The sequence below is a fragment of the Branchiostoma belcheri genome, unplaced genomic scaffold (assembly GCF_001625305.1).
Source record: "Branchiostoma belcheri isolate BF01 breed outbred unplaced genomic scaffold, Haploidv18h27 scaffold70, whole genome shotgun sequence".
In the NCBI taxonomy this organism is placed as follows: Eukaryota; Metazoa; Chordata; class Leptocardii; order Amphioxiformes; family Branchiostomatidae; genus Branchiostoma; species Branchiostoma belcheri.
This window is the reverse complement of record NW_017804354.1, coordinates 891,364-904,482: the sequence shown is the minus strand read 5'-3', so window position 1 is coordinate 904,482 and position 13,119 is coordinate 891,364. Positions and strand designations below refer to the sequence as shown.

Below are 13,119 nucleotides of genomic sequence, written 5' to 3'. Positions count from 1 at the left end.
GCCGGGACCGCAGCCTTCTAACAGAGTACGGTGGCCACATCAGAGATCAAGAAAGCCTGGGCGAACTCGCTGCTTACCAGGATGAATTATGTGCGGCGCAAAGGCACAAAATCAGCACGGAAACTTCCTGCGGAGTTTGATAACACCAAGGAAGCGTTCCTGGCAAGGATCGCTGAAGCCGTCGCCGAGTTGGACATCCCAGACGACATTGTGATCAACTGGGTCCAAACCGGCGTCAACACTGTACCGGTGGGAGACTGGACGCTGGAAGAAGCCGGGGCCCGTCAAGTTCCAGTCATCGGCCTGGAGGATAAGCGCCCTTCTCCTGGCCATCAGCTGCCTCCCCAGGTCCTCTACCAAGCGAAGACCGACGCATGCCACGCTCGCTTTGACTTCCCGGAGGAGTGGGACGTGTTCCACACGGCGTCCCACTGGTCAACAGCGGACAGTATGGAGCGATACGTGGACAATGTCATCGCCCCGTACATGGCCGCACAGCGAGAATGACTTGGCCTGGACAAGGACCACCTCGGTATGGCCATCTTCGACGTCTACAAAGCACACCGCACTCCCGGCAAAGCTGAGAGAGGCCAACATTCGCCCCGGACAGTTGCAGCCCCTCGACTCGGAGGGATGCATCAACGGCGCACTGAAGAAGGACCTGACCCAGTCCTTCAACTTTGGGGCCTTTCAACCCCAAATCCTATTTGCAAATGGCGATTCATATGTTTTTACGGCGATCCCGCACACTTTTCAGGCAATATTTGACCCAAATCGATGTTCATATCCTAATAATGGCTGACCCCTGCCTGGGCCGTGCCTGTGCTGCCAGGCTTTTAAATCCGCACTGTTCGGGCGTCAGGGGAGGGTCTTATATACCTGTTTCAACTACATGTATTCCTTTTGCAGCGTAGTATTTTCACAACCTAACCACGGTCACATTCATTCACTCACTCAATGTGAATTGTCAATCATTCTGTACATGACTGATCGGCCTACATGTAACTTTATACAGAACAGTATGTATTATTTCTTTTTGTTGTAGCGATCGGATGCATCACTAGAATACTGAAGCATGAAGGCTATGACCTTTACCATTCCCAACCTAAAAAGTGTGTTATTTCTTTGACCAGGAGTTGTTTATTCTATGCTCTTGCATTACGTTACCGTTGTATTGTGTATATGATGTACATGTTTGTATGTATATTTGCGGATAGAGACCCAGATGTGGAAGCGACGATTTAGAGTCATATATACATGTATGCCAGAGAGAAATCATCGAACAACAGAACTGTGGAGCTCATCCAAAATGGTGCTGTAAAATTAGCGGAAACAGTTGTCTTTTGTTCGGTCAAGGATAATCATATTGCTGTTTGAAAGAACTTCGGCCAGTACAAGCCCCACTCATTGACATTTTTCACGGTCATCCTCCACCAAGGGACAAATGAAAAAACATCTAAAACAGAGGAGACGTGACCTTCTGGGGAGACAGGATTTCGCAGGTGTCTGATGACAGTTTGAATAGCGCCGTCCAGTTACAAAACGTTTAGTTTAGTATGTTTAACAGAGAGGATCAAATTTCGGTTGGGCATGATAGTTGCATCAAGTTCGATGCAAATGATGCAAATAGTAAAAGAATAGCATTTGAATTGTCAGGCATCGACTCCTCACAGCTGATGTTTGTCCGAGATGACACAGCAGGCCCACCAGTATACGCAAATATGACAATTGATGATTTCTTGAGCCTTGGTCCGAATTCCAATGGTCTGGTATATGCAAACATATGTGGAATTTCACGTAACCGCGCTGTATATCAAGGCTGCATCAATACTGACTGTCGCCAACGTTTGCAGAAACAAAAAGAACACGAATAATAACGTACGATCATTTCTGGACACTCACTTCATCTGGCTAAAACCATGAAGACAAGTCGTTCTAAGAACAGCGAAAACGAACGCCACGCCAGGAGGAACGCCGAGTTGGCGGCGGCGTTTCGTACGTTACGGGAGAAGGTCAGCCTGTGCCCCTCCCAGAGGCAGACCCACCTCACCATCCTTAGAGCAGCGATAAATAAGACTCCCCGTCTTCAGAATACCCTGAAACGTCAGAACCAGTTTAATGATGTTTTAAAATGTAACTTTTCTTCATTCAATATTCTGACATGTAACACTACAGTTTTATTTTGGGGGTGAGGGGATACTAGTATTGCAACATGCCTACACGAAGTTATATCATGCGGTCATGTTTCTGTTGTGAGCAGGGTCCAAGAGACTTTCTTGACTTGCTGCTGTCAATGCCTGCCTACAATCACCATAGCTCTACCCCAGAAAATATCGGAATGGCAAAGGAGATCGAGTTTATGAACGTCTTGTCAGAACAAGAACAAAGAATCTTATTTAGCGTTTTTTTAAATATAGTAGGAAGCAGTCCTGGATTAATCAATCAATCAATCAATCAAAATGGTTTATTGATAAAAGACATTGCAGCCAGACAGGCTGAATTGCGCCTTCTGTACATACATATTGTGCAGGACACATTAAAAATATTTACAACAAAGTTTTAAAATAATACATAGCTTTAAAATAATACATTTTAAAATAATACATTAGTGGCAATTGCTTCTAATATCAGTTAGCGTTCAGGATCCGCAACATCGACGGTACAGGACTGTTCTTAAACCTTAGAGTTCGGCAGGTCGGTAGGGTCAGTTCATTAGAATTCCTAAGGGACCGTCCATGTGTTTGTCCCCTGGAAACGGGTACTAACTCAACAGTTCTTTCAGATGTTGCCATGCTGCTTGCAAATTTGGCACACAAGTGGTCTCGTCTGGTAGCAAGTCTCTTTAGTCCGCAGACAGTAAGTGCTGTGTTATAGTCTGTGTAAGCCCTCCCAAGAATGATACGACATGCCCGCTTCTGCACACGTTCAATGGCTGCCGTTTGCTGATTAGATAGGCCATGATGCCAAACAGGTACACAGTACTCTAGTACTGGCCGGATGAGCCCACAGTATACCGTCAGAAGGTCAGACAGTGCTAGGCCAAAAGTTTTCAGTCTACGGATCATGAACATACGCTTGCTTGCCTTTTTTGTCATCTCACACACTTGTGTTTCCCACTTGAGGTTTGATTGTAGCCATAGTCCCAAAACTTTAACTACATCCACTGCTGCAAGCTGTTTTCCATCAATGGTTATTGGGAGGGGTGGGGGTGGAGTTTTCATAAAGCTAACAGTGAAAGTAAAACATTTCTTTGGATTGAGTTTAAGTTTTGTGTCCTTGGACCATTTGTTTAGCGAGTTCACTTGTTCTTGGAGATGCGACTGTTCCTGGATATGTCTGTTCTCTCCGAGAGACAGATCATCAACGTACTTCCACCGGTCGGCATATGCTAGGCAGGCGTCGTTGATCATGCATAGAAAGATAATAGGTCCCAGTTTTGTGCCCTGTGGTACGCCGGTGGTGAGTGTTTGCCAGTCTGACAGTGAGTCTCCATATCTAACACACTGTCGTCTCTCCGAGAGGAAATCGACAATCCAGGGTATGATACAAGGTCGTGTTCCCATGCTCAGGAGTTTGTTAACGGCCTGTTCGTGGTTGATTGTGTCGAAGGCTTTGGTAAAGTCGGTCAACACAATGGTACCCACGTTTTTACTCCTCTCTGAACCTTGAAACAGGAAATGTACTAAGCTCACCAAACAGTGTGTAGTTGAGCTTCGTTTGACGCCTCCAAACTGTCGCCGATCAATATTCTTCCAAATATCCGACAGCACCCACTTCGCGACAAAGCCCTCGCAAATCTTCGCGAATATCGGGGTGAGGGATATTGGTCGTAGCTTGTCAATAGCTGCCGGAAGTTCTTTGGGGATGGGGGTAACGACAGCTTCTTTCCACTGATTGGGAACTACTCCCTCCTTCAGTGAGGTGTTGAGGATATCCGTGAGTGGCGTGGCAAGTTCGCAGGCAAACATCTTAACCAGTCTAGGTGCAATACCGTCCGGACCCCCAGTTAAAACAAACTGAATATATCATAGAATCTCGGAGTGAACCATTTCCTGATGCAAGAGTCTACCGTTGTTCCATCCACCTCTGGGATGATGTAAGAAGACAATGTAGAAAATTAGGTATCACATTATCTTGTCTCATCGAGTTGAATAGGAGACCTGAAACATCTTGCAAAAAATAATGACGATTTAACCACGACTGTTCCGTAGTAGAAACAATCTGGAGAAAGTTAAAGCAGGTCTCAAGAAGTTCCATTAATAACTGTAAAGTACTGCAGATGTCTTTTTCCCAGTTCTAAAAGACTGTGTTATAAAAACAGAGGAAAATCGTTACGTCTACAACCAAAACGGTTGAGTCGGCCAATGCCTTCTTGAAAAGATGGCAATCATTTTACCCCAAAGACATTGATACGTTCATTAAAGAATCAGTGACATAACCTAGCAAGAGGTGCAATAAGTTCTGCCATATCTAAGTGTATCAGATGAATGGGAAGTTAGGTATGAGGCCAATACTAATAAAGGGGACCCAAATTGGTTGTTACAATTGACAGACAGGGATAACAGAAAGGAACAGGGTTTGGCTCAATGTAATAGTACAGTCAGTGGCCAGAGATCATTTGGAGAATTCAGTTAACAACTGTGACACAACAGCAGCCTGAAATTGCACTGAGTCAGGCCTAGATCTTGTCTAGATAGTCTAAATCCTGCCCTGCCCAAGTGCCCAGGCCAGGTACTGGCCCCTTGCTCCCCTCCGTCAGGTTCCTCCAACCAGTTCTGTCAAGAGCGATAGCCTTAATCTGGGGTCCTGTATTTCAACTTGCCAAAACGGGATTATCCAAAACTATCATATTATTCTTTTCTTTGTCTAGGAGATCTCTAAGTGATAAAATTAGGAAAGTAGTGGAAAATATTTCATGTTGTGAAAAGGAAAATATCGAAGGTCCTATATTTATAACTGATTTTAAGAATGAATTTGACAAAATTAGAATAGACTGTTTGTTTGGATTTGGAAAAGTCCTTAGTGCGATGGATATCTGTTATGTACAGTAAGATTACTAGTAGAATTGTTAATCAAGGTTTCTTATCTGGACTCTTGACGCTTAAAAAGGCAGTGGTAAGGGTCTCAGAGGTAGGCAACGTGCTGCCTTTTGTTTCTGTTTAATACAGATATGTTGGAAAACCTTAATAAGTGCTACAAAAAAAAATTGGTAATTTTACCTTAAGATATTACCCCAAGTGTAGACAAGAAAGAAAACCTAAGAGGAGGACTATCAAAAAATTTTCACTTGGTAACAAACTATGGGGACACAGGTGTTGGCACACAGTGCAAAATGCCAAGCGGCTATAAACGAGTTTCAGATGGAAACAAAAATTAAACCGTCGCTGTTGACGAACCGTTTTTCCAAAATATATATTATCAAAGCATCGGCATTAATCAAGCCTTTACATCTTTTACAACAAACGACAAATCGTGACATATCTAAGTTTTGCACTTAGGAAAATCCCTCCGTTCTATGTGTACATAACTTTTTATTTGGGACCATTCTGGGAACTTACCGCTATGGGCATTTAGACTTGATGATAGAAGAGTAATGGTCGGGCCAATGTAAATGGTCCAAGACAAAACCAAACAATCATATGTACCACTGTTCCACAAAAATTGTCCCAGAAATACCTTAACTAAACGACACTCTGAAGGCTATTACTATAGTATTAGAACAGATGGAGAAAAATAAAACTATGGCCCTAACAGTTCACATATCAAAGACTGAGTTTCAATGCAAGGTACTACAGACAATGAAGCCTGGAAAACTTCAGCTTGGAGGGCAGAGTCCGTGTAATAACCACGGACACAGGAGGATGATTGCCTTAGTAGTTGTCTTAACTACAGTTTAATTAACCCACATTACAAACGAGCTGAATAAAACCATCTAAGTGGTGCCTGACAAAATGCCCAACATAATCAAGAACATCGAAAATGCACCCGAGAATATTTCCTCTGTCACCAATGTTTATAAACAACCAGTGTAGTTTTAAGACTTAGGGTCAGATATAACAGGCACGCTTTGCTGAAGAGAGATGCTATTTTAATAGTCTTTTCTGCCTCGTGTTCTATATGGGATGATCCTCATCCCACAGCTGATCCACGGTGTTTGATGTTCATCTCAGGAGTAGCTGTACAGGAAACACAAACACAGGGTAAGCACTGAAATCCTTAGACTAAATTGTTTTTCTTGATAGATGGTACTAACCAGACAACACAGTAGAAATTGGTCGAGTAGGTTTCTTGAAACCAGTTAAATGTGTTTTTTTTCGGTTACTAACATTTTTTTCAAATGTACGGATACCTTCTTGCTTCATACATTGAAAAAATATATAAAAAAATAAATATAAATGACTAATAAACACGAATTAAAAAATTATTAGGCTATACATGTATAATCATTCAGGGCACTTAACAAGATAATCCATATAAGATGTCAGCCGCGGCCGGCCTTATACGCAATTCTTATCAAATTGAAGAACGGTGGAAACACAGTATTAATAATATGGACACCAGGACACATGGGGATTGTAGGAAATGAACTAGCTGATGGACTGGGAAGGGGTTAAGAAAGTGCCTGCAAAGAACACATGCTGACCCCACATCTGACAAAGCAAGCCATCAAGGGGCAAATCAACACCAACACAATCAAAAGATGGCAAAGAAGATACGACATGTCAACCACAAGTGTTATAACACATGAAGCCATCAAGAAGATTGGAGGAAGAAAAATAGCGAGTACAGGATTGGGAACATCCTACTCAACCAAATAATAAGTGGACACACAAGACTAAACGATATGAATTACATAGTAAACTCAGAATGCACCTCAAACACATGTGAACACTGCAAGAAAGTGGAAACCATCGACCACTAGCCCTACTTGACTACATAATGGCTACGAAGAGATTTGAGAAGTAAGAGTGAGAATTGTGAATTTGTATATATGTAATCGGAGACTGAAAAGAAAACAGAAAACGAAAAAGGAAAAGAATAGGAAACCACCACCAACAAGCCGGCCAATTGGGAAAAGCAACAGAGATGAGCACATGGTGAGGTGGAAATGCACACGAGAAAGCAGATGGAAAGCACATGATTAAGCATCCGACAAATGAGAGTGGAGTACCAGAGACAACAACATTTTGTCATTAGCAGTTAAAATTGGCCTAATCATAATCATTAATGTTTGGACGTTTTCTACGACCATAAATTAGAGATTTTTTTCGCGACCAAAGGTTAGGGCAAACTGTTGACGAGACACATTCCACAAACCGGCGTACACAACACTGCGTGACCCGCTTAACAAAACGGCAGAATCAATCGACTTCCCTTCACAAAAGCCTGTCCACATCTATTTACGAGTAACCGTAAAATATTTAGGATTCATTCTACGTAAGTAGACGATCACAGGATCGACAGTTCTGAGCACAAGACAACCTGAATGCTGCACCTTCCTCACACCACCGCCTTTCTTCTCCAACTGAAGCTGGGTGGTTGTGCGACGAGTAATTCTGCCTATATCCATCCGCCACGGGACTGTTAAGTTGTATACTGACGTTACGATAAGTATGAAACAAAAACAATTATAGTTTGTAACTGCACAGATGCAGCACGATCTGGAAATTATGTCAATAGCTTAAAATAAAAGCGAACACTTTTGACTTGACACTTTGTCATTGTCCGCACTACTTTCTGTCGGCACTTGTATACATCCTGTCTGAGGACGATATGCGGTGGCGTGACCCAGCGTGGCTCACTTGGGGGTTTAAGAAAGAACTCACAGCATCTAAGTCGCCCAGGTCAGTATATATTAGCTAGCTCATGTTTTTGTTTATGTAATTTTCTATTTATTTCTCAAACATGTGCGAATAAATACAGATGAGATAGCCGTCGGCCGGACGTGTGCATGATTACGTTGGCTTCTCCACTCATCCGGAGAATGTCACCAGTCTTCGAAATGTGGAATCGACAAAAAATTCCACGTACCTGAATGAAGAATTCAGCTTCGACCTGGCACTTGTTGAAATGTGTAAGAAAAATAAATTCGTATCTATTGTGACCGTAAAGAATTTGAAGATACTATTGTTTTGTAATTCATTCAGTTTTGTCAAAGTGTAATTTAGCATTTCAATGTTAATTGCAGATCTAAAGAGATTTCTGTTATCTAGCCATATCAATGTACGCAGATGGAGATACAAACAGACGTGTACAAATATCTTAAGAAGCGAGAAGTTGAACCTGTGGGTAAAAGTATGCTACAGATGTAAGATACCAGACTTGCATCACTGTTCCTGCGTGTACAAGTGTAGATAGATTTAGCTTGTATGGTAAATACGTACAATAAACTTCTATCAATTATTATCAAAGTCTGGAAATTCATGCAGTAGTATTTTATGCTAGCGAAATGATGTAGAGGTTTGATTCAGACAATTTTTTCTGCAATGAAGAGGGAAATACAGGATCTGAAAAAAAGCAAATGCACAGTTGGAAAGTTGTAGAGGAACTTGCAACAAGCACCGATGCAACAACAGCTCACAGTGATTCTATCTACCATCACGGGGTGAAGTACACTGGATATCAGCTAACAACTGGAGAAGGGCAGCATAGAACGGATGGCATCATCAAGATATCTTCCCGTCAGAGCACCTTGAAGGGCTTAACTTCATCTTGAAGAAACTGGCCATGCTGTCCGAAAGCTGTGAAGACTCGACCCTACACTCCACGAAGATCCTCTCCAAGATTAAAAACACCATGGGAGACGGTTCAGAAGTTGATCAGGTGTGCTGAAGGATGCCTCTACTCTTTTTGATCACACAAACTGGCCTAATGACGAGTCACTTCTACCATTTGGGAACTTGATAAGTTAGAGGTCTTCATGACTCACTTTCAGCATATTCTCGATTTGTGTCAAGACTTCGTGTCAGATATGACAAGAAGGGAATGGAGGGGCCTTAAAGTCATTATCAATAGATGTTACATGCATCTGCCATCAAACACAATGTGGAAGAGATTCACGCAGGGAACTGTTGGCTGACCTGGCCAGTTTGAGAACATGAGAGTAGATTTACCTACTTATCCCCATTAACTCATCTTGTTGCGAGAGAGGATTCTCCAGTCTCTTGGTGTTCAACGAGATGTTCAACAACCTTCTGCACATCTCAATCCATGGCCCTACAGTAGCTGACTATAATGCTGAAGCTGCTATTCTGAAATGGTGGCATGGGGGTCAGCGCATGAGGAGGCCGGAGTATCTAGACTAACCTGGTACCTCATTATTGGTTGGGGAAAATTGAACAGATGAAAAATATGATTACTTACTAACAATCACTGATTACTAGTCACTACTGATTACAAGTGAATTGTTACTAACACTTTGGTGGTAAATTTGTACTTGCTTTTCTGTTATCATGATGAAAGCAAAGACGCGCTTGTTTGTTATCATTTGAGAACTACAGTGCCTTCATGTGTCATAGGTATCGTTGAAACTATAGCGGCCCTAGTTTGGATAATAAATTGCAATGTTTCTTCCCAGGTAACATGTCTGTTTTTGGATACTAGTAGGATGTGACAACTGAAATACAAGTAATAAGATTTTATGTTCTAAAGCAACTTTTCCCAACTCAAAAGTTCAAACTAAATTTTGAACAACACATCCCACAAATTATCTATTCTCAAACTACTACGTCAATGGCAGCAGGGTCCCAACAATGAATTCTGTACCAGATCCATCATATTAAACGCTTCTGTTGTTCGGGTGACTCGCCTTTGCCAAAACATTGCGTTCACAACAGGGCAGTAGGTAGGGACCCTAAGCTAGACGTGTAACTGCTGTCTGCTGTAAGACCGTTCACGTTCGACAAAAAGAAACACGGAGATGCCTTCCCTTACAGGTTTGTACCAGAGTTTATCAAGTTGACATGAAATGGAAATGAGACAATACGTTGGTCAGGCTCATCAGGTCTTCGGTGATTAAATATCGCTTATGATAACATATTTCCTTGATAACCCTGCTCATTCTTCGACCATGATATGGTCCCAATGACAGTGCTCCCCACACGAAGCACAGAACAAGGTCCGGACCGGGGGTGTGGAAATGTATTGTGAAAGTGCTATATAGACGACCCACTGTTCAAGAGATACTTTCTACAAAGCTATGAACACTGGAATTGGTCTAAGCAATGTTCCGGTAGCCTTACGTAGTGCTCACTGCCGGTGCTCATTGCCAGTGTTGTTTGTATGTGTTATATGGCTCTAAGTCCCATTTTGTCTATCTCTAGGTATAAAGATAAACGAATCGTGCAGAAACGTTGAAAAGCTCAGACACGACAACGTCTACCATGAAATCACGTGTGAACAATGCAATCAAGTCCTTGTTATGTTTTGATGAATAAAAAAAAAACTTTCCTAGGTTTAGTGAACTTTGTATAACAAGTATCTAAGCACATTTTCTTGAATTCATCTGCACCTCCATATCGTGGATCCGTAGCTGAATTCAATTAGATTTGTGTTCCAGATTATCTTTAATAAAGTCGGTTGTATTTCAAAAAAGTTTTTCTTGTTTTTCTTTATCACATTATGACGTCTCTATCCATGTAATCATTTTTCCGTTAGCCAAGGCTGAGTCAGATAGTCGTAGCGAGGTTGCTCATGGTAGGAAACTTTGGGCCTCAAGCTTAACAGATTTCACAAAAAGACATGCTTAAATCTCAAATTTTACGTTTAAATCTAAAAGCTTGGAGTACTGCCATACGAAAGATTGCCGTTGGAAATTCACTTTGGACTCTTGTGCACAGGCCTGGGACATTTCCTTTTATACACACAAATCCAACTCAATATCCTAACATTGCCTTACATTTACATTTACATTACCAGAGGCGCAGTGTGTGTGTGTGTGTGTGTGTGTGTGTGTGTGTGTGTGTGTGTGTGTGTGTGTGTGTGTGTGTGTGTGTACAATGCGGTAGTACATGATCTTAGAATCATTGTCACTGAATGTGCAGCTAACATTTCTTTTGTGCTGACTTACCTTTAGGGTCCAACGAGCAAGTGATACTGGTGGTGACACACACTTTATGGAGTGGTTTGCAAAGCTTAAGGAGAGCTGAGCTGCCTAGTGCCAGGTACACCTGTACTAGCAGTTACTGCAACTGTCAGTAAGATGCACAGGAGGAAAATCCAGAAGCTCCTCTCCATGGAAGGTTGCATGGAGCTGATAGAGAACCCAGACAGGGCAAACATCAAACTCCATGTGTCTAATGTTCCCAGTAGTGAACCACTCACAACAACGATCAAGAAATGCACCGCTGACCGAGACGCTACACAATGTCGTCAAAGGACAGTACATGGGTATGTTCAAGGTTACTGCTGCCAGTTCCAGTTGAACATGGGAAAGGGAAATGACGACACATGACACTGTGTGAAAGCCAGGTGGAACCCTCCTTCAAAAAGGACACACTGTATTGTGACAGCTACTACACATCACCTCGGTTGATTCTTGATCTCTCTGCATCCAATATGCAGACAATGAATGTCTTGCATAGTTGGTTTTATCAATCTCTGATCATAAAACAATGTACAATTCTGAATGTATGATTGTCACTTCAAAACAAAAGTTCACCATGGCAGGTACATGTCATCTTTTCAAACATTTACAAGTACTGCTAATGCCATATATTTGCACCGACAGTGGTTTAAATATCATCAAAACAGGGGAGAAGACTTCATAACTGCTCCTGGAGCTGCAACAAAAAAGCTGGAGCGACTACAAAAACATAACGCAGCAAAGTACCTCATCACGCCAAATGACATGATTTCATTCTTATCGGATGAGGATATGGTGGACGGTCTTCAGACAAGAGCATCGTACATGACTCTGGTTTCTTGAACCTGGTCGACCCAAAGAACGTCATCCTGGCAGACAGGGGGCTTACAATCGCCAGCGACTTCCTACAAAAAGGTGTCCGCCTAAAAATTCCACCAGCAAACCAAAGAAGTAATCGGGAAAACTAAGAAGGTTGTCAATTGTGATAATACACGTTGAAAGAGCAATAGGTAAGAAAGTCAAACATCAATTTTATCAATAAGTCTGAAAACACTCCCTGGATCAATTAGAAAATTCAGACTAGATGTTGCTACAAATTACAATTAAGTTTCCAGCTAATGATCCAAAGTAATCTTTCAATTTTTGCAGGGCGCGTAAAATGGTTCACCTTTTTGAAGAACACCGTGACGGTCCTAGTCAACATAGTGCCAATCCTGGAGCACATTGCTGTGGTGTGCGATGCCCTCTCCAACTTGAAGCCTCCACTTGTAGGGACATAATGTTACAGGTAAGTTTGACATTTATTATTGACACCTGGTGTGGTCCGTGTGTAGCCTCCCTCCAACGCGAATCCTTCTCTCGGCGGCAAAAACTCTCTCGGCAGCAAATCGTCCCTCGCGGCGGCATATTACTCGCGTCACTCACAAAAATAACGCCCACGCCCAACAAGACTGCGAAGGAGGCTAGCCCGTGTGCAGCAAATGAATTAAATTGATGAAAATGAATTAATTAAAGTTTCAGTAGTCTGTATTTTATTTACTCAAACTTTTAAAAAGGGTCATTGGCATGGTGACATGTGCAAAGGGCACGTGTTATATATCACGAGAATTTGACGAACTTTAGAAGAGGCAACCTAGCTTTCCGAACAAATTTGAAAAATGTTTCACCCTACAAGTGATATATTTTTAACGCTGTTAACTATGCCCAAATTGTGAAAAATTAAAACGCACCGGGTGGATTTTCGGGCCCCCCAAAAAAATAAACGTACCGGGACCCGAGAGTGTTCATTTTTTTGTTCTGTTTTTTTTTTTTTTTGTTGTTGTTGTTATTGTGAATTTGGCAAAAAAAACAACCGAAGCGATGAATCCGTTAAGCAAGGAAATAAATTGGCGTAAAGATGAACGGAAGAATAAAGTTAATTTTAAATCCACTTTACATAATTTGAAAACAAGCAGCCATACTGATTACTGTGCTAGATCTAGAGCTGAAGGGCTTGGCATTGAAAACAGCATAGACGACTACCCTTCAGGGGCTCT

At 42.0% G+C, this 13,119-nt stretch overlaps 1 pseudogene; it reads left to right on the top strand.

Annotated features, from left to right (window-relative positions):
• The first annotated feature begins 81 nt into the window (after positions 1–81).
• The window catches only part of LOC109484799, a 30,428-nt pseudogene continuing 17,390 nt past the window's right edge, over positions 82–13,119 (top strand).